The sequence below is a fragment of the Notamacropus eugenii genome, chromosome 1 (assembly GCF_028372415.1).
Source record: "Notamacropus eugenii isolate mMacEug1 chromosome 1, mMacEug1.pri_v2, whole genome shotgun sequence".
Taxonomy (NCBI): domain Eukaryota; kingdom Metazoa; phylum Chordata; class Mammalia; order Diprotodontia; family Macropodidae; genus Notamacropus; species Notamacropus eugenii.
This window is the reverse complement of record NC_092872.1, coordinates 362,306,061-362,326,549: the sequence shown is the minus strand read 5'-3', so window position 1 is coordinate 362,326,549 and position 20,489 is coordinate 362,306,061. Positions and strand designations below refer to the sequence as shown.

The 20,489-nt window shown below is 38.9% G+C and overlaps 1 pseudogene; it reads right to left on the bottom strand.

Annotated features, from left to right (window-relative positions):
• Window positions 1-11,252: 11,252 nt before the first annotated feature.
• LOC140525882 (14-3-3 protein theta pseudogene) lies at window positions 11,253-12,419 on the bottom strand (annotated as a pseudogene).
• Window positions 12,420-20,489: the final 8,070 nt, after the last annotated feature.

Sequence of the window (20,489 nt, the reverse complement as noted above, 5' to 3'; positions counted from 1 at the left end):
ATGTGGGGCACACCCTTTTTACAATTTAGTTGGTGAAGTTTTCAAAAGTATCCTATTGAGTCCACCTCAACTCAGGTTCCTCACAGAGGAGTTACAGAAGACCTGAGTTAAAATCTAGCCTCAGACACGTAACTGTCTCTTACCAAGGCAATTTACACTCTGACTAAGTTCTGTCATCCATAAAATGGTCACATGGTAAAATGAGTATAATAATGACCTCTACCTCACAGGGTTATTGTGGGGATTGAATAAAATAATATTTTTAAAGTGCTTAGCACAGGGAAAGGCACATAATAGGGACTTAGTAAATGCTTATTCCCTTCCCCTTCCTCCCTTCCTGTCTTCACCCTTCACTCTCTTCCCCATTTATTCCAATGAACCAAAATGTGATTAATTGCTAAAAATCGCAATCTCTTATCTCAAACAACACTTTATACACTAAATTTGAGAATCACAAATCACAAAGAGAATTGCTTCCTTTTTAGGTCAACAGTTCCCCTCCCCTGTCCCAGCTTGTCTTTGACCTTAAATTTTCTAAAAAAGCAACAGTCACAGAAAAGATGTAAACTTTAGATGAGTCATCATCTGAAATTCCTGAATTTTGTTATCTGTATTTATCTATAATAAGTGTTTGTTAATGAAGTAAATATTTTAACAGCTGCATGTCAACCTCTAAGCCTGCTTTTCTTCAGGCTAAGTATCCCCCAGTTCATGAAGCATCACAGATTACGAGCTGAAAGAGACTTTAAAGATGATCTAATCAAACCTTTCCCAATTTTGCAGCTGAGGAACTGAGACCCAGAAATATTACATGAATTGCTCAAGATCACACCTGAATAGCAAAACCAGGATTTTAACTCAAACTCAATCTTCTTTACATTGGACACAATTCCTTTCCACCATTTGCCAGTCTTTTCACTGGACAGCAGTATTTAGGTGCTCAGTACTACCCAGTGAAATCTAAGAAGTAATTTATAGCCAGGTTAAACCATGTTTATAACCAAATACATCAATAGAAAGCTCCACACATTCCTCTTTCTATGATGGCCTCTGAGTTAGACTGTCCAGATCATACAAGTATAAATTTTAGACCTTTAAAGAGACTTTAGGAGTAATATGGTATAATGTCCTCATTTTATAGTTGAAGAAATGAAGGATTTAGAGGGATTTAGAAGGATTAAGAGATTCAGTATGATATGACCACAATGTGAATTTTACCAAACATGTACATCTGTCAACAGTCAACCATGAGGGAATTTTGAAGATGGACTTTTAGCCACAACTAAGTGCTAAGATTAAAAATTTGAGATGAATATTCTAATTAACTGCTGACCATGAAGAGCTAATAATTCAGTGGATATACAAAAGACATTATATGTTCCTCAGCCTTGCCCTCCCCCTCTTCTTTTCCAGTATTTTCTTATTTGTGATTCTGTAAATGGAATGATGTAACTGCATCAAAGCACAGGAGAGTATGGTATTTCTCTTCCAAAATGTCAAGAAGATTCCACCCCTATTGGAGCTAGTACTTGGATTCATGATTAGGCAAACTTATGCTAGGCTCCCTGGTCACTTCTGATTCTTTTGTATTTGTTCTCTCCTGATCTTAAATGAGTGATTATCACAAAGGAGACACATTTGGGCTGGTGATAATTGTGTGGATCCAGAGGTCCTGGGACCACAGAAAGAAGCACTTGATTATGACAGCATCGTAACTGGAAAGGTGAGCTTCTGCATTGGAAAGGATGGCAACCAGAAAGAAGTATGGTCCAAGCTTGGCCATTTGGTAGGACAGTGCCAAGATGAAGTTAAATGTAAAATGCCTCATTAGCAGTCTTGTAAAATGGCTTTATGTTCTTAAGAATCTTAAATATTAACCTCCCAACTGATTGCAACAATAATTATAAGTTAAGTTATTGAATCATATTCATGTGTGCTATGGGGGTAAGGGAAGGGAAAAAACTTTTATATAATGCCTACTATGTACCAGGCACTATGCTAAGCACTTTATAAATATTATCTCATTTGATCTTCACAAGAATCTTGTGAAGAAGATACTATTATTATCATCATTTTACAGTTGAGGAAACTGAAACAAATAGAAGTTGAATGACTTGCCCAGGGTTCCAAAGCTACTAAATATCTGAGGTTGGGTTTAACCTTACATATTCCTAACTACAACTCAGCACTCTGTTCACTGAGCCACTTGACTGCCAAGAGTCTTTATGTTTAGGTTTTCATTTTGTCTTCTGTTACTCTCTCTTTGGATAATTTGTTTGAAAAACAAGGAGCCCCCTCTCACCAGTCAGGCTCCCCAGTAATAAACCTGGTCCACATTTAATAAATGGGTATAAGACAAGGAGGCATGCATACCACAGTCTCACTAAGCCCAGAGGAGCACTTCCTTGATGCTAAAAGATCACAGCATTATTTCTGGAAGAAACTGCACAACTCTTAAGTAGAAGTCAGTCATCAAAGGCATCAGTTTTTAAGACCTCTGGAATGGTTAGCATTCCTGGACTTTAGAATGGCAGCTGTGCTATACTCTCTAGTCTTTATATTTCCTTGGTTCCTATTTGTCCAATTTGCCTATACTAAATTTCACTACTCATGCATGTACTTCATTTTTAACATGGTATTTTATTACCATTAACATCTATTATCTCCTTTGATGTTCTGGAGACTAGATCAGGGGAGCAAATACACTGCTTGCTACCCATGTGCTCGATGTAGCCAACAATACTGCCAATGAGGTCCAATCCAGATTCAAGTGTAATTAGGCAATATTTCACAAAATAAAAATAAAATATAGATAATATTACATTATAAAACTAAGTCAACATGTGGCCCACAGGGGTCCTTACATATAAATTAGTGGTCCTTGTTTTCATTTGAGTTTGACATCATTTGTGTCAGTAATGTAATATGTAATGTAATTCTCCTCCTCTCCCTCTCCAAACAGGGGAAGCATGGTCGATATACTGAGAGATAGTAACTTTGCTACTCTCTGACCTGGTCAAGCCATATCTGAAGTGCTTTTTGAAATATAAATTTCTTTCCAACTCTAAATGTATGATCCTTTGATTTTAGGAGGGATGTAAACTGGAGGGTATCCAGAAGAAAACAGTCATGATGGTCCTTAAGAGACCACTGAGTCCAACCAACTAATTTTGCAGATGAGGAAACTAAGGCACAGAGATTAAGTGACTTTCTCAAGGTCATATGACAGTAAGCAATAGCATCTACTACTGGTGAATCCAGATCCTTCAACTCCATATCTAGCACTCTTCCAATCGTACCGTGTTGGTGAGAAGGCTAGAAACTCTGCTGTATATCACAGGATCCTTCAATGAAACTCAAGTGTTTAGTCAGGAGAAGAGAAGATTTGAAGGGGCAGGTGATCACTGCCTCCATGCATTTGAAAGGCTAACATGCAAGAGTGATTAGATTTGCTTTGGTCGGCCTTGGAGGACAGAGCTGGGAGCAACGAATGAAAGTTTCAACAAGGCAAATGTCAGTTCCATATAAGGAAGAAGTTTCTAAGAAACTAGAAATGTATCAAAATGAAATGAGCTGAATAGCAAGCAGAGAATGATGTCAGAGAAAGAATCCTGGAGTTGGAGTCAGAAAGACTTGGCTTCCAGGGTTGTCGCTGACCCTGCTTGATGAAAATAGGCAGATCATTTCATCTCCATGCATCTGTTCCTTCATTTTAAAAATAAGGACAATGCCAATAAATTTTAGCATATGGGCTTGTAATAGGATCAAAAGGAATCTTGTGCATATAAAGAGTCCTAGGTCCACCAAGAGGGGAAGACTCTTACCATCATACCAGATTGTCTCTCATGGGAAAGGAACAAAATTGAAAAGTGTTAGTCAAGTAAAAACGAGGTAAAGGACTGTGTCTTAGTTAGTCTTAGTCTTCCCACCAGAGCCTAGCACAGTGCTCTGAATATAGAAAGCAATGTGGTATATTAGAGAGAGAACAGGACTTAATCAGGAATCATGGGTTCCTATGCTGTCTCTGATATTTCCTAGCTGCATGTCTGCAGAAAAGTCATTCCCTCACCCTGTTTTCACATCTGTAAAATGGGAATAAAAATACCTGCTGTGCCTAATTCAGAGGGCTGTTGTGAGGAAAGTGTTTTGCAAACCTTAAAGCACTTGTGAATTACTTTTTGTTAATATGGTTGTTGAATGAATTGTTATTTTTGTGGGCCATTGTTCTAGTCCTGGCAAAGCTTGGTGAGAGTCACAAGTACATAATGAAGTCAGGAATATGAAACAAGAAATTAAGGTGGAGGGTGAGGTGTTAAAGCAATTCCACTTAGAGCAGATGTTTTTAACTTTTTTTATGTCACAGACTCCTTTGGCAGGCTGGTGAAGCCTATGGACTCCTTAGAATATATATATATTTTAATACATAAAATAAAATTATGAAGGATTTACAAAGGTTAGTGAAAATAAAGAATATATTTTCCCTTCTGAGTTAGAGGATCCCCTGAAATCTACCTATGGTTAAAAAACTAAGAACCCTCTCTTTGAAGTTTTGTTCTTTTTGCCTTTTCCATTCCCACTTATTTTGTATGGGAGAGAAAAAAATCAACCAGAGAATAAGAAAATGGAGCATTTGGGAAGGCTTGGAAAAGGAAATCCTTTGGCGTTTTGTTGAAAGTCAAGCCCCTTAAATGTTTCTGAAGGATATGTCAAATATTCAGCAGGAGTTATAAGGATTTTCTAACCTTTGTTAGACTGTGATGAGCAGCAAGTCAAGGTTTAAAAAATGGATTTAATATCTCTGGGCCTGGTTGGATTCTCCATGCTCCAAAAACTTGTCAAACAAGTTGCTTCCCTTTCTGAACCTCAATTTCTTCATCTGTAAGATAAATGACTTGGACTAGATTAAATCTGAAGACCTTTGAAGTCAAAGATTCTATGATTCTAGTTCTCTTCCACCTCTGACATTCTATGATGCTTCCTGACCCATCTACAGTTTGACTGCCAAGAACGCTGAGGGAACAAGGGCATAGATTAATATCCTAGTCAGCTTATGAACAAATTGAGGTACAAAAAGTTAGGGAATGTTTAAGAGGCTTAACTGAAGTTCACAGAGAAGTCAGTGGCAGAGTGAGGACTCAGACTCAACTGTCCTGATGCCTATTCCACTGTTCTTTCCTGCATTATTCTGCCTCTCAGTTCTGGGTTTCATACCTGTGGTTAAATTCCACTTTATCAGCTATGGGACCTCAATCAGGTCACTTAACTTCTCTGAGTCAGTTTCCTCATTTGTAAAATGAGGGAAGACAACCAAATGACCTCTCACATCTCTTCCAGCTCTACCTCTGTGATCTTATGTGCCCCCATAGGTCTGGTAAGAGGATAGAAATACAGCCAGTTACCCTCGTGTAGGTCATTTTTTTCTTTTTCATGCACATGTCCACAAAATGGTGGATAGACCACCATTTCGAGACAGATCAAGCCACTTGACCAAGCAAAGGTGTTAGAGAAAGACTAGACTTATTTCCTGTTATGGAGAACCAAGAGATAGAATACTCCCAGGCCTCAGCTTCATAGACACCATGAAAACATTGTACACTCCTGTCTTCATCATTCAATCTGCTTTCATCTTTTGATATTCTGCTTGTACTCATTCCTCAATAGTTACTAAACTTTTTCTACTCTTTTTTCTTTCAACCATAGCAATACTAAATCTCCAAACTTCTACTGTCCATTGTCATCCTTATCTATCTACATGCTGCTTTTCCTATTCCTCACTCCTTCTCTGGCCACCTCTTCTACCTGGACCTCTGAAACTCTTATTCCCTCATCTGACATCCGCAGATTCTTGGTTTTTCGATGACTCCCTATCCTTTGCCATCCTTTCCTTTTCTCACACCCTACTAGACACTACTAGCCCTTAGGGACAATTAAATATTCGTTGTCTCCCATTGCCACTTCTTGCCTTTTCCTCTCCCTCATCACTTGGCATCCTCCCCTCTTTGTAGTTCACTGTAACCAAATTTATTACCCATTACAAATCCTAATGACTCTTCCACTTCTACTCACCTGATAGTAAACAAAGCTGGAGTATGTCAGTTTCTTGCTAAATGAGACTACTACAATTTTATGTTGTTTAATATCAGTTGGGCTCTCACTGCATCCTTTATTCTTTCCTGACCTTGCCTCATACTTTATCAATAAAACTGAGGTTTTTCCTCCTTCTTCCCTCATATAATCCCTTAACATCTTCTCTCACTATCTTCTCCTCTCCTCCAGTCTCTGAAGAAGAGATGGCTCTTCTGCTTGTCCACAACAATATTTAATTTGCCCTTGATCTCATTCTCTCCCCCTACTTTCATCTCCGCTCTCTCTTTATTTTAATTCTGTCCCTTTGTACTGGTTCATTCCCTGCTGCCTACAAATATACCCAAGTACCTTGAATCCTAAAATAAATCCTCACTAGTTTCTACCTTCTTCTCTAGCTATCATCTTATATCTTTCCTCCCTTTCTCAGCCAAAATTCTTGAAAAAGCTGTCTATATTCCAAAAGTTGTCTCTGCTTCCTCTGTCATTTGTTTTTCTAAACCCTCTGCAATCTGGTTTCTGAACCCATCATTAAACTGAAGCAACTCTTTTCAAGCTACCAGTGATTTAATTACCAAGTCTAATGGCCTTTTCTCAATCCTCATCCTTCATGAACTATCCAAAGCACTTGGCAACTGTTGACCACCCTATTTTCCTGAATACTCTCACCTCTCTATGTTTTTGTGACATAACTCTTTCTTGATTCTTCTCCCCTCACCTGACCTCAGTCTCCTTAGATGAGTCATCATCATCTGTGTCACATCTGCTAACTGTGGGTATAGCAGTTCAGTCCTGTATCTTCTTTCTTTCCTCAGTATACTGTTTTGCTTAGTATTGTCTTTAGGTCCCAAGAGTTCAATTATCATCTCTATGCAGATAACTTTGAATCCTGTATAACCAACCTGAATCTTTTTCCTAAACTCCAATTTCATATCACCAACTTCCCACTGCACATTTCAAACTGGACATTGCACAGACATCTCAAACTCAATATGCCTAAAATAGAACTATCTCCTCTAGTATCAAAATATGAACTCCTGTTTGGCATTTAAACACCTTGACAACTTCATCTTATTTTCCAGTTTTATTATATATAACTCCCCTTTACGTGCTCTACAATCCAGGCATATTGTGTTTTCTGCTGGGCCTTATCCACAGCATTCCATTTCCATTCCACTGATCCCCACACATCACCCCCACACATACCCCAGCATTCTCTTGCCTTTGTACTAGTAGTCTCTTCCCACCTGCCACTCCCATACCTGGAGTGCTCTCCTTTCTCACCTCCACCTCTTTGAATCTCTGGTTTCCTTCAAGACTATCTGAAGTGCTACTTTCTACATAAGGCCATTACTAGTCCCATCTCCCAACCCCAAGATGCCAGTGTCTTCTCCAAAGTTACCCTGTGTCTGCTTTGTATTTTTCTTATGTATGTTTTTATTGGTACATGTTGTCCACACTGTTGAAAAGTAAATTCTTTGAGGGTAGAGATTTTTGCTTTTAACACTGTATCCCCTGGACATGATACAAAGTAAGTATCTAATAAATGGTTATTAATTCATTGCTATTGACTTCAAGGACTGGGAGAGTTAATGTAGTTCAAAAACTTCTTCCCAAGATCAAGCCTGAATTTCCTAAACTACTTTGTGAGAAATACTTAATGAACTCAGTTTAGTCTGTGAATTAGCAGGAGAAAAAGTAGGTGGCACAGTAATTCCACTGTGTTTAAAGGAAATTTTGTTCCTTAGAATAATAGCCAACAGAATTATAGAGCTAGTAGGAAACCCATTCCAACCAACTCTTTTTACAGATGAGAAAACTGAGGTTCATAGTGGGGCAGTGACTTATTCAAGGTGACATAGCAAAATGTCAAGAGCTCAGTCTTCACAGCCTTCTGACTCCCAGTCTAGGACTCTTACCACAACACTGTGAATCATGACAAGTGGGGTGAAGTGGGAGTGGGAAGGATACTTTGAAAATAAAGGAAAATAAAGGTGGATGCCATGAGAAAAAAGGTTCATGTTGTTTTTCATCTTTTAACTTCCTCCCAGAGCCCAAGACTGTGTTCTACCCATTGTAAGTTATATGGTATAATGGAGGAAAAAATTGTCTTGGAAGGACTGGCTTCATATCTCACTTCTGATATCATATGACCATAGGTAGAGTATATGCTTTTTGGATCCTGAACTTGAACTCAAATTTCCCAGTCCAGGAGAATTCGAACTCCTTGAAGGTAGGGTACTATTTTCTTTTCTTTTCATAACCAGTGGGCAGAACATAGCAGGTGCTTACTGAATATGTGCTGAATTTCATATAATTTGTGAAATAGGGATAATATTAAACTCCTATCTCACAGGGTTGTAAAGAAAGATTTTGCCCATCTTAAAGTTGTATATAAATATGTGTCATTATTATAGGGAAGAAAATGACTGCACTGCATAGTAAGAAATAGTCATTCAAATTTGTATACTGGGGGTGACGCCAAGATGGGTGAAGAAGAAGTAGAGCTGCTTTAGCTCCACCCCTATAGCTCATAACATACCTGTAAAAAATGACTCTAAACAAATTCTAGACCAGTAGAAGCTACAAAACAACAGAGTGAAAGAGATTTCTAGCCCAAGACAGCCTGGAAGGCCAACAGGAAAGGTCTATCACATTGGGCTCAGAGCAGAGCCCAGCCCAGCCTTGGCTGAGCAGCATGACACTGATGGGACTGGAGCAGGCTTCAGGGCACAGAATCACAGATAGCAGCTTTGGTTCCCAGATTTGTAAACTCACAAATGCCAAAGACAGCTTCAAAGATCAGTGAGAAAGCTCTTTCATCTGGGTGAGAGGGGAACAAGGTCCAGTCCAAGCCCTGTCCCCAGGGTGGTGCCAGCCACTGCGGCAGCAGCGTCCATTTTTGGAGTCCTCAGCCTAAAGACCCTGGGGGAATTGAGCAGCATCTCAGCTCTGAATTGCAGTCCTGGTGTGAGGAGGAGTGCTGATGTGGTGGAGCTGGTGGTGGCTTTGGAGAAGGAATCCTACTAGCAGATCCTGGTCAGAAAAGAGTGTGGCTGCTCCCAGACCAGAGCACAGGACAAGAGATGAGTAAACTCCTCTCCCTTGATTATGCCACTTTGGAGGACATGAGAATTTACAGGTCCCTAGAGTATACCCTCCACTTAATAAAGGACTCAAAAGTCAAGTAACTGTCTGGGAAAATGCCCATAAAAAGGGAAAAATAAGAGTACAGAAAGTTACTTTCTTGGCTAAAAGTTACTTTCCTCTATCTTTTTGGATGAGGAAGAACAAAGCATACTCTCAGAGGAAGACATCAAAGTCAAGGCTTCTACATCCAAAACCTCCAAAACAATATGCAATAGTCTCAGGCCAGGAAGAGCTCAAAAAGGATTTTGAAAATCAAGTAAGAGAGGTGTAGGAAAAATTGGGAAGAGAAATGAGAGCGATGCAAGAAAGTCATGAAAAGCAAATCAACAACTTGCTAAAGGAGACCCAAAAAATGCTGAAGAAAATAACACCTTTGAAAACAGACTAACCCAAATGGTAAAAGAGGTCCAAAAAGCCAACAAGGAGAAGAATGTTTTAAAAAGCAGAATTATCCAAATGGAAAAGGAGGTTCAAAAGTTCACTGAAAAAATTTTTTTTTAAATTAGAATGGAGAATATGGAAGCTAATGACTTTATGAAAAACCAAGAAATTACAAAACAAAACTGAAAGAATGAAAAAATAGAAGACAAAGTGAAATATCTCATTGGAAAAACAACTGACCTGGAAAATAGATCCAGGAGAGACAATTTGAAAATTATGTGACTACCTGAAAGTCATGATCAAAAAGAGAGCCTAGGCATCATCTTTCATGAAGTTATCAAGGAAAATTGCCCTGATATTCTAGAACCAGAGGGTAAAATAAATATTGCAAGAATCCACTGATCACCTCCTGAAAGAGATTCCAAAAGAAAAATTTCTAGGAATATTGCCAGATTCCAGAGTTCCCAGGTCAAGGAGAAAATATTGCAAGCAGCCAGAAAGAAAAAACTTGAGTACTGTGGAAATACAGTCAGGATAACACAAGATCTAGCAGCTTCTACATTAAGGAATCACAAGGCTTGGAATATGATATTCCAGAAGTCAAAGGAACTAGGATTAAAACCAAGAATCACCTACTCAGCAGAACTGAGTATAATACTTCAGGGGCGGGGAATGGTCATTCAATGAAATAGAGGACTTTCAAGCATTCTTGATGAAAAGACCAGAACTGAATAGAAAATTTGACTTTCAAACACAAGAGTCAAGAGAAGCATGAAAAGGTAAACAGGAAACAGAAATCCTAAGGGATTTACTAAAGTTGAACTGTTCACATTCCTACATGGAAAGATAATATTTGTAACTCTTGAGACTTTTCTCAATATTTGGGTAGTTGGAGGGATTATATACATATAGAGAGAGGGCACAGGGTGAGTTGAATAGGAAGGGATGATATCTAAAAAAATAAAATAAAGGGATGAGAAGGAATATATTGGGAGGAGAAAGGGAGAAATGGAATGGGGCAAATTGTCTCTCATGAAAGAGGTAAGAAAAAGCTTTTTCTTTTTTTTGGTTTATAAAATGCAATTTTATTTTATGTTACTTTGCTGTTACATAGGGCATAACATTTTCACAAGGCTTTTTGGGGACTACAATCAATGATTAGCAACACAAAATAGTGGTCCAAACTTTCTAAGTAATAATCGCTGGACAAATATGACACCCTCTCACATATGTACAAATCTGCATGGAAAAGTACTAAAAATGTCAGGCCTGGACTCGTATATTTCCAATGGTTTCCCTCAGTCTAGTACATTAAGAAATGACATGCACTTTAATTTGTTAAAAAGCAACATTTGTATTCTGGTAGTTACATGCTACTTCTATTACATGGTAAAATGGACACCAGAAATACAAAGACAGGAGTGTGAATGAACTCTTATTGGGACCAGGAAATTGTCAAATGAAACAGTAGCAACTGAAGAGTAAGAAAACTTCGTGCTGTCACAGGACTTATTTTACAAGAGGCATATTTCAGTTTGTGATCCCTAAGTCTAAAATGCCAAACTTGTTTCCATTTGACTCAATACTTCCAAGATTCCTCCTTAAAAGGAACATATAAGTGCATGTGAAAGTTGTCTGGTGAAAGGAAAACCCTGAAAAATAAGGTGGAATATGGGGGGTAGATGGCAGGGGAAGCTATGTAAAGCACTTGAGTTGTATTTCACTACATTTTCATATCTTCACTGAAATACAAAACAGTCACTTGCAGAACTGGTTCAGATTTTTAAATACCAGATACACTTTAGTCCTCTACATAAGTGTTTCGAAGTTACTTAAGTTTATATGAAATGAAGCTATTAATACTTTTCTACAGCAGTAGCTGCACACCAGGAAGGCCAGGCCAAACACAAATCAAGGAATGGAGTTTTCCCAAAGCTGCAGTGTGAAAAGACCATAAACGATTGATTTCCATACATATGGATGGGTTCTCTTTCCTATAGGAAATCCAAGTGGAGCTATAAGGAATGGAGACGTGTAAAAAGGTTTCTTGAGAGAAAGGAAAATGACACCCTGTATGAATTTTAATTTTCTGCACCTTCTGCAGCATCACATTCTTCTCCTGCACTGTCTGATGCCCATAATGTTAGGTTGTCTCTAAGCAACTGCATGATAAGGATATTGTCTTTGTAAGAGTCTTCATTCAGTGTATCAGGTTCTTCAATAGCCTCATCAAAAGCCGTTTTAGCCAATGTGCAGGCAAGCTCTGGGTTATTAAGGATCTCATAGTAAAATACAGAAAAGTTAAGAGCTAGCCCCAGGCGGATTGGATGTGTAGGTTGCATCTCTTTCTCGCTGATGTCAAAGGTTTCTTGATAAGCTCCTTGGGAATTATCTATTGTTTGTAGCACCACATGCTACTTCAGCAAGGTACCGGAAGTGGTCTTCCTTCATTTTCAGATAGAAGATCTTGCTCTCTAGAGCAGTTTGGCTCCAATAGCATTGGCTATTAAAAACTTATCCAACAATTCCAGGACGGTGGTGCAAATGGATCTCAGTTCACACTCCACTTTCTCCCCGTAGTCCTTGACCAGCTGCCTCTTCTTGTTGGCCATGTCAGTTTTCGGCCCGATGTTGGAAATGACCTTTCAGGCTGACTTTCACCCCCAGACCACGTTCTTGTAGGCCACAGAGAGCAGGTTACGCTCGACGTTGGAGAGCTCCACCCCCTGCTTGGTGGCCAAGTCGTCATAGCACTCGGCCTGCTCCGCCAGCCTAGCCTTCTGGATCACCTCGGTCTTCTCCATAGTGGGCTGGGTTCGGGGAGCGGCGGGGCTCCGGGGACAGAGAGAAGCAGCACTGACCAGAGGTAGGAGAGAATCAGTCCAGGTCAGGAGGAGTCCCCGAAAGCCTCCCAAAAAAGCTTTTTCAATGGAAGGGAAAAGGAGGGAGGTGAGGGGGAAGAGGGAAGCTTACTCCAATCACATTTGATTTAAGGAGGGAATAACATGCACACTCAATTTCATATGAAAATCTACCTTACACTACAGAAAAGTAGGGGAGAAGGGGATAAATGGGATGTGGGGGTGGATGATAGAAGGGAGAGCAAATGGGAGGGAGTAATTTGAAGTAAACACTTATGGGGAGGGATAAGGTCAAAAGAGAGACTAGAATAAATGGGGTGCAGGATAGGATGGGGGATCAGAGTGGCATCTCCACTAAGTTGTCATAAGATGGTCACCTGTTCATGTTGGACAAGAGAGAATGGTCAGCAGGCACAAAGATAAACCTGAGGGAACTTTCCATATAGTTGAGTCACACTAAGCTTGGTCACCATGACAAGGAAAAGCAAAGATGAAGGGCCTCCAGCCAGCTTCCTGTGATTAAGCAAGTCATCTTGTAACCTGCAACTCACAGTTCTGGGGCGTAATATACAGAGCTTGTAATCATTACCCCTATGGAATTATAAAGAGCTGATTAATGCTGACTAGAGTTTGAGCTGGAGTCCTCAAGGAATCAGCTTTCTCAGAAGTCACCCTTCAAGGCTTCATAAAGGAGAGGACTCCAAAAATAGGATAATTCCAGAGTCCCACAACCAAAGTTGGGGGAGACTCTGGAGATAAAGGTGTCTCCTTTAGGTCCATAAACCACCAATTGTCTCAGGGTCTGCTTCACAGCTGGTATGTCGTTAAGGACTTAGAGTGGCTTTAGAGTGACTGCTTTTCTGCATGTCCAGCTGGGTTTGATTTTGGTCACCACAAAAGAGTGTTGTATGTCAAGGCAATACAACCAGTCCTCATACAGTTCTTCTGGTTATCTGGATAATGGAGGCAGGTATTGAGAGTGTGGAGGTGGGGCTGAGTTCAAGCAAATCAAGGTATCGATTTTCACAAACCTCATATTATGCTGAGAGCTCTAGACAGAGCAGTCACACATAATTAAAGAATAATTACAATTAGATAAAGTTAACATAGAAAATAATATTAATTCACATTTGATATTAATGTCAATTAGAACATAATTAGCAGTAGAGAACAACTGAAACTCTAAAATAATAAAGGATTAAAAATTTCTGCTGTAGATTTGTTTGTAAATATGCTCTCAGTTCAGAGGGAAGAAAAAGAAGATCAATGAGGGCTAGAGTAGTTAGGAAAGGTTTTATGGGAGAAGTAGTGCTTGAACGGGACCTTTAAACACAGACACATTTTAATTAATGATAAATATATTTATAACTCATTAAGGTGGTCCAGAGTTGAAAAAGGAGGACAGCAAGCTAGGTTGCTTTAGGGAAGTTGCAAAGCTCTTTTACTAACCCCCAAGCTTCCTATGAAAACAAAGACTCAACTTTGTTGGGGGTGGAAGCTCAATTCCATGTGGACAGTCTCGGGCGGGTAAAGGTGGGAACTTCTAAATCTTAGAGTTCTCATGAGGCCCCCCAGAAAACAGCAGGGAATCGAAGAGTGAGACCGAGCTATCTAGTGTATTTCTGCCTCTTCCTGTGAGAAACGTGATGGGAGGAGCATCCCCGCCCTCGAGACTGACCCGGATCTGGGCACACCTATTGTTATCTAACAGGCACGGTATTCAGGTGCAAACTATGCGGCCAGAGAGCTTAATTAGGGTCAGGAAAGCCTGAAGGCGCTCTTAGCGCTGAGGGGCCCTTACAGGACAGAAGGCCCCTTTTCCTCTCTTCGCTCTTCCCTCTCCCCTCTCTCCCCACTTCCACTTCTGCTTTCATTCCCTCACTGTAAGATCTTTGCCTCCTTGGGAGATTTCTCTCTCTCTCCTAAGGAAGAGTTCCCCCTGCACATGTAACCAGGACCCTGAATAAAGCCTAACCCTTGTTCGACTCCGGAAAGTCTCTTCTCTCATACGTTTATCCGGTTTGGCCAACCGAAGACCTGGGACAGGTAAGGTAAGACTCGGGTAGCCCTCAGGCCTCTAGGCCTGGCACAACTTATCAGTACTAATGTAATAACCTCCATGTAAGGTTAATAAAACTCCAAGGGAGGTAGCCTCCACATGTAATAGAGATAATTCTGCAAAATAATGGGTGGATGAGGTATGTCACCAACAGGGAAAAACCCTTACCCTGTTGTAAGCTGCTGGTATAAGAGGTATAGGAGAGTAATAGCAAAGGATCCAAAAGGGGAATCACAAAGTACCCTTAGAAAACAATTTTCTTTTCCTTGATGTTTCTTCTTTGCTATCTCCTGTCTGCCATGGCCTCCTTCCTTCCTTCACTTGTTTTTTATTTTTCTTAGACTGCCCATTCCTTCCAAATGTCTGTAGGCTAGGCTAACATTAATTATATGATAAGGTTTAAGGGCTGTTATTTTCTTTATGTAACAGAATAAAGCAAAGAAGAAACAGGGAGTACAGTGTGAAAGGACCAGGTTATGATTACAATGCAGTCAGCATAGGACATGAGGCAGTGAATAGTTGTTGCTTCTTCCCTCCTCTTACTCAGTTGTCTGAAGAGAAGGTTATTGTCTCAGAGGGTGCTGTTGGCATCATCTCACCAAGCCTGGCCCAGACAACCCAACAAATATCCCCATGGCCATCAGCAGTAGCACATTTCAAAGCCCATGGAGAAGAGAATAAACCCAGAAACCAGGCAAAGACCTTGATTCTGGGAAGTCCACATGTTGCAAAGATGGATGGCAAATTCCGAACTTTTCAACTCTTAACATAACCATTCCTCTTCAAGTGTTCTCCCTGAAATCTCTCCGTAACTGTCCCAGAAGCTTTTACACACCCCTTCCTAGAAATCCCAGCCCCAAAACATTTAGAGCTGTAGGATTCTGTGGTCGATCACTAGATCAGAAAGTATTTATTAAGGACCTACTATGTGCCCACCATTGTGCTCAGCATTGGAGATTCAAAGACAGGTTAAAAAAAAACATGCTTCCTCTAAAAGAGCCCACAGTGAGGAGACAACATGCAAAGAACTAGGTATGGACAAGATATAAACAGGATAAATTGGAGGTAATCAACAGAGGGAAGACATTAATATTAAGAGGAATCAGGAAAGGCTTCTTGTAGGTGAGGATTTTAGCTGCCATGTAGACCAACACTAATTTACTAGTGTTGCTACATGACAGTGAAGTATGGATAACAACTGCCCATTAATAAACTAGAGAAAGAGCAGATCAATGAATTGGGCATGCAATTAAACAAGTAGAAAAACAACAAATTAGAAATCCCCAATTCTGAAAATTAAAGATCAGATTAACTGAATTGAATGTAAGGAAATTGAATAAATAAATAAAACTAGGAGTTGGTTTTATGTGGGGAAAAAAATAGATAAGCCATTGGCTAATATGATTTTAGAAGTAGGTGGAAAAAGAGAAAGAAGAAAACCAAATCACTAGTATCAAAAATTAAAAGGATGAACACCCCACTAGATGAAATTAAAGCAATTATTAGGCATTACTTTGACCAATTATATGCTCAAAACTTTAACAATTTAAGTGAAATAGAAGAAAACTTACAAAAATATAAACTGTTCAGATTAACAGAATAGGATATAGAATATCTAAATATATCTATTTTAGAAAAAGAAATTGAAGAGGCCATAAGTGAGCTTCCTGAGAAAAAAGATATCAGCACCAGATGGATTTACAAGAAAATTCTACCAAACATTTAAAGATCAACTAATTCCAATATTAAATAAATTGATTTGAATAATAGTCAAAGAAGGAGTCTTTGCCACCCAATTGTCTCCATACAGGGAGTAATGAAAAGGAACACAGTAGATGTATATAAAATGAAAAAGAATGAAGAACAGGAGGAAAGATCCTCATCACAGCATTTTATGAAATAAAGAAAAAAATGACTAGTTATGTAACAAGAAGAAAGGAAGACAAATGGACAATATATTGGCTAATATATTGGCACCCTCAAAATATAGGAAGACCAGCATGTTGACTGGACTCCTGATAATGAACTTTTTGAAGAACGTGAATATGAATCACATTGGATGGGCAAATGTGGATGGACTGTGATCAGGAAAATTGTTGAATCTGTGAGATTATAGATCCATTTGAATAGACTTCAATGGATCTAAGGTTCTATCAATTTATTTACTCCCTCCAAAAATAATTTCAAATTTTTGCTCTTCATCTTTCACTGAGTTTCTCATCCTTTGTGAATATGGTCCATGTCTTCTCCTCAGAAAAGTCACCTGACATGTGAAAAACCTTTTTCTGGGTCTTTTCAAATTGCATGGGTACCAGTGAAGAACATAGGTTACACATGTGTTGTCATTCAAACTTGCTATAGGATCAGCCCATCTCCTTTTCTCATCATATGTCTAATAGATGATAGATAGACAGACAGAGAGATATTTAGCACTACTTGGGAGTAAATTATGGTTGGTAAGATACAGATTATTTATTCCAATCATATATTTCTCCATTACTTTTAGGGTTGTCTGAAATTTTGGTAGTTCAGAGATTGTGTTGACCTATGATTCATCTATTAAACATCACAAGAAAAAGCTTGATGTTGATAAGGTAGGTTGTTGTGTCAAAGAGCAGTTTAACATCATCCAAAGCACAACAAAATTTTCCAAAAGTAATACAATCAACTTTTTAAAAATGTTTTTAGTTCTTAATTTATTTTTTAATGACATGAAATTTTATTATTTTTTTATTTGAGTTCCAAATTCTTTTTCTACCTCTCTTCCCTCTCTCCTTCTTGAGAAGCAAGATATAGATTATATATATGCAGTTATGCAAAACATTTCCATACTAGCCATGCTACAAAAGAAAACACAGACCAAAAAATCCAAGAATAATAAAGAAAACTTTTTAAAGTATACTTCAACCTGCATTCAGACTCCATCAGTTCTTTCTCTGGGGGTGGAGAGCATTTTTCACCATAAGTCCTTTCGAACTGTCTTGGATCATTGTATTGATTAGAATTGCTAACTCATTTACAGTTGATCATCATGCAATATTACTATTCCTGTGTATAATATTCTTCTGGTTCTGCTCATTTCACTTTGCATCAGTTCATGTAAGTCCTCCCAAATTTTTCTGAAAGCATCCTGCTTGTCATTTATTATAGCATAATAGTGTTCCATCACAATCATATATCACAATTTCTTCAACCATTCCCCAGTTGATGGGCATTTCCTCAATTTCCAATTCTTTGCCACCACAAAAAGATCTGTTATAAATATTTTTTGACATACAGGTCTTTCTCCTTTTTCTTTGATTTCTTTAGGGTACAGAGCTAGTGGTGTTATTGCTGGGTCAAAGGTCATGCACAGTTTTATAGCCTTTTGACATAGTTCCAAATTGCTCTCCAGCATTGTTAAATCACTTCACAGCAGTGCATTTTGTTGTTTTCATTCTGTCATTTGAGTTGTGTTCAACACTTAGTTGGGTTCAACCACTAACTTGATCCCATTTGTGGTTTTCTCAGCAGAGATGCTGAAGTGGTTTGCCATTCCTTCTCCAGCTCATTTTCTAGATGAGGAAATTAAGGCAAACAGGGTTAAATGACTTGACTTGCCCAGGCCACACGACTAGTACATGTCTGAGGTCAATTTGAACTCAGGAAGACAAATCTTATGTGAGTAAAAATGATATTTCTAGAAAGACCCTTGAAAGTATTACTAAAACTTACAAAGCCTTGGGAAAGAAACTGAAGACCTTAGGGCCATAAGTATATTGCTTCCCTCACTCCTGTCCATTGAAGACAAGGGATTTAGAAGAAGAAAAAAATAAGATTTGAGAAGTGAAAATCTATGTAATAAAATGGTGTCTGAGTAGACAATTTAGATTTCTGAGCTATGATTGCAGATAGAGAAGTTCTTAGCCAATATGGAATACATATAATAATGACTGGTAAAAATGTATTTTTGCCTTTAGTTTTAATTTTGATTAAATTATAGAGAGAAGGGGAGATAAATTGCTTGTATTCATACACAAAGGCAGGCATCATAGAAAGTAGGAAGATGAACAATATAGATAGACACAAATTTACAGGAAACAAAATCCAATAAAGGTACCAATTATAAAATTTATGGTCTCTCGTATCTATATAAAGAAAAAAATAAACCTAGAGATACTAATGAAAGATCATCCAAAGTGGTGGAATGAAACACATGTCTTTTTAGGGTTCTAGAAAATGTATACCTCAGTCAAAAGAAATTTAAATAGATTTGTGGTATCACTGATACAGAAACTATCTCCAACAATAGAAATTACAACTCATCCATACTGGTCCTTCTTGTGCAACTCATATTCTTGTCCTACTACAAGTTCACCAATCAATCAACAAGCATTTATTAAGCACCTAGTATATGCCAGGCAATGTACTAACTAGCATTTATATAGGACTTTAAGATTTGTAAAATACTTTACAAATATTATTTTATTTTATTCTCCCCAAAACCCTAGGAAGTAGGTGCCATTATAATCTACATTTTAGATATAAGAAAACTGAGGCAGATAGAGGTTAAGTGACTTGTCCATGGTCATACAGAACCAGTGTCTGAGGCAAGATTTGAACTAACATCTCCCTGACTGTAGGCCCAGGGATATGACTCAGCCTACTGTTCACTTTCCTTGATATCGCTTGACTTCACAAGGAGATCCCAGAGTATGTGGGCTTTGTGGGGTGTCCATTGGTCATCCCTTCCTCTGGCCACATGACTAGCCCACTTTTTTTTTAATTTTCTTTTTTAAAATCATCAACATGACAAAATTCAACAAATATTTCCATATATAAAGAAGTACACATTTTCTTGTTCTGGGAGTCAAGATGGCAGAGTGATCGGTAATTGCTATCTCACTTCCCTTGTTGACCTTGACAAGCCCAGAGAATATCTCCCCAGGAAAAACTCTGGAACAGTGGAAGCAACAGAAGGAGTAAACAGACTCAGCCCATGAGGCTAGCAAGATCACTAAGGAGGGGTTCCTCTTGCTGTGGATGAAGAGGATCAGTGCAGAATCAGAGCTATCCCAGATAGTCCCACCTCAACAGACCAGGAGAAGATCCTGAGCCACGGAGGTGGGGGGTGAAGCCAGCAACTACCAATACCAGGACCCCAGGCATGCCTCAGCACCCCAGGGGAATTGGGAAGACACTAGCGCAGACAAGATCACCAACCTTGCCTATGCTCTAGCTCAGCAGAGGAGATCTCTGGTCTCCAGATTAACCCTCGTGCACACTTAATGAGCTAGCTACAGGGTAAATGGGGGAAGCCCAAAAAGACCTCACCTGGTCTCTGCTTTCCAACACCAGCCAGCTCAGCACCATGTAAGTTGCAGCATTTTAGCTTCTAGCTGAAAGAACCATAGGCCACAACACACAAAGCCTCAAGTTTTAGGCACAAGAACTGTTGGACAGAGCTCCCTGTGCCACAGAATCGGAGATCTACCTTAAAAGCCAGGAAAGGGGTTATTATCATGAGTAGGAGGCAAAGCAGAAAAGACCATAGAATCTTTCTATGAAGACAAGGACCAAAACACAAATACGAAAGAGGTCAGCATTGAGACTGTACCTCCATCTGAACTTCAGAAGGGAATATGAACTGTTCTAAAGCATAAAGAACCTTCTGGGAAGAGCTCATGAAGGATTTTAAAACCCAAATTAGAGATATAGAAGAAAAACTGACCAATGACTTTAAAAATATGAAAAAAAGAAATCACAGAAGAATTTAAAAGGACAATTGGACAAATGGAAAAAGAAGCACAAAACCTAACTGGAGAAAATAACTCCTCAAAAGAAACAATTGGACAGATGAAAAAGGAGATGCAAAAGTTAACTGAAGAAAACAATTTGATAAAAAATAGAATCCAGCAAGTAGAAGCTAATGAATCTATGAGACATCAAGAATCAGTCAGAATCTAAAGAATGAA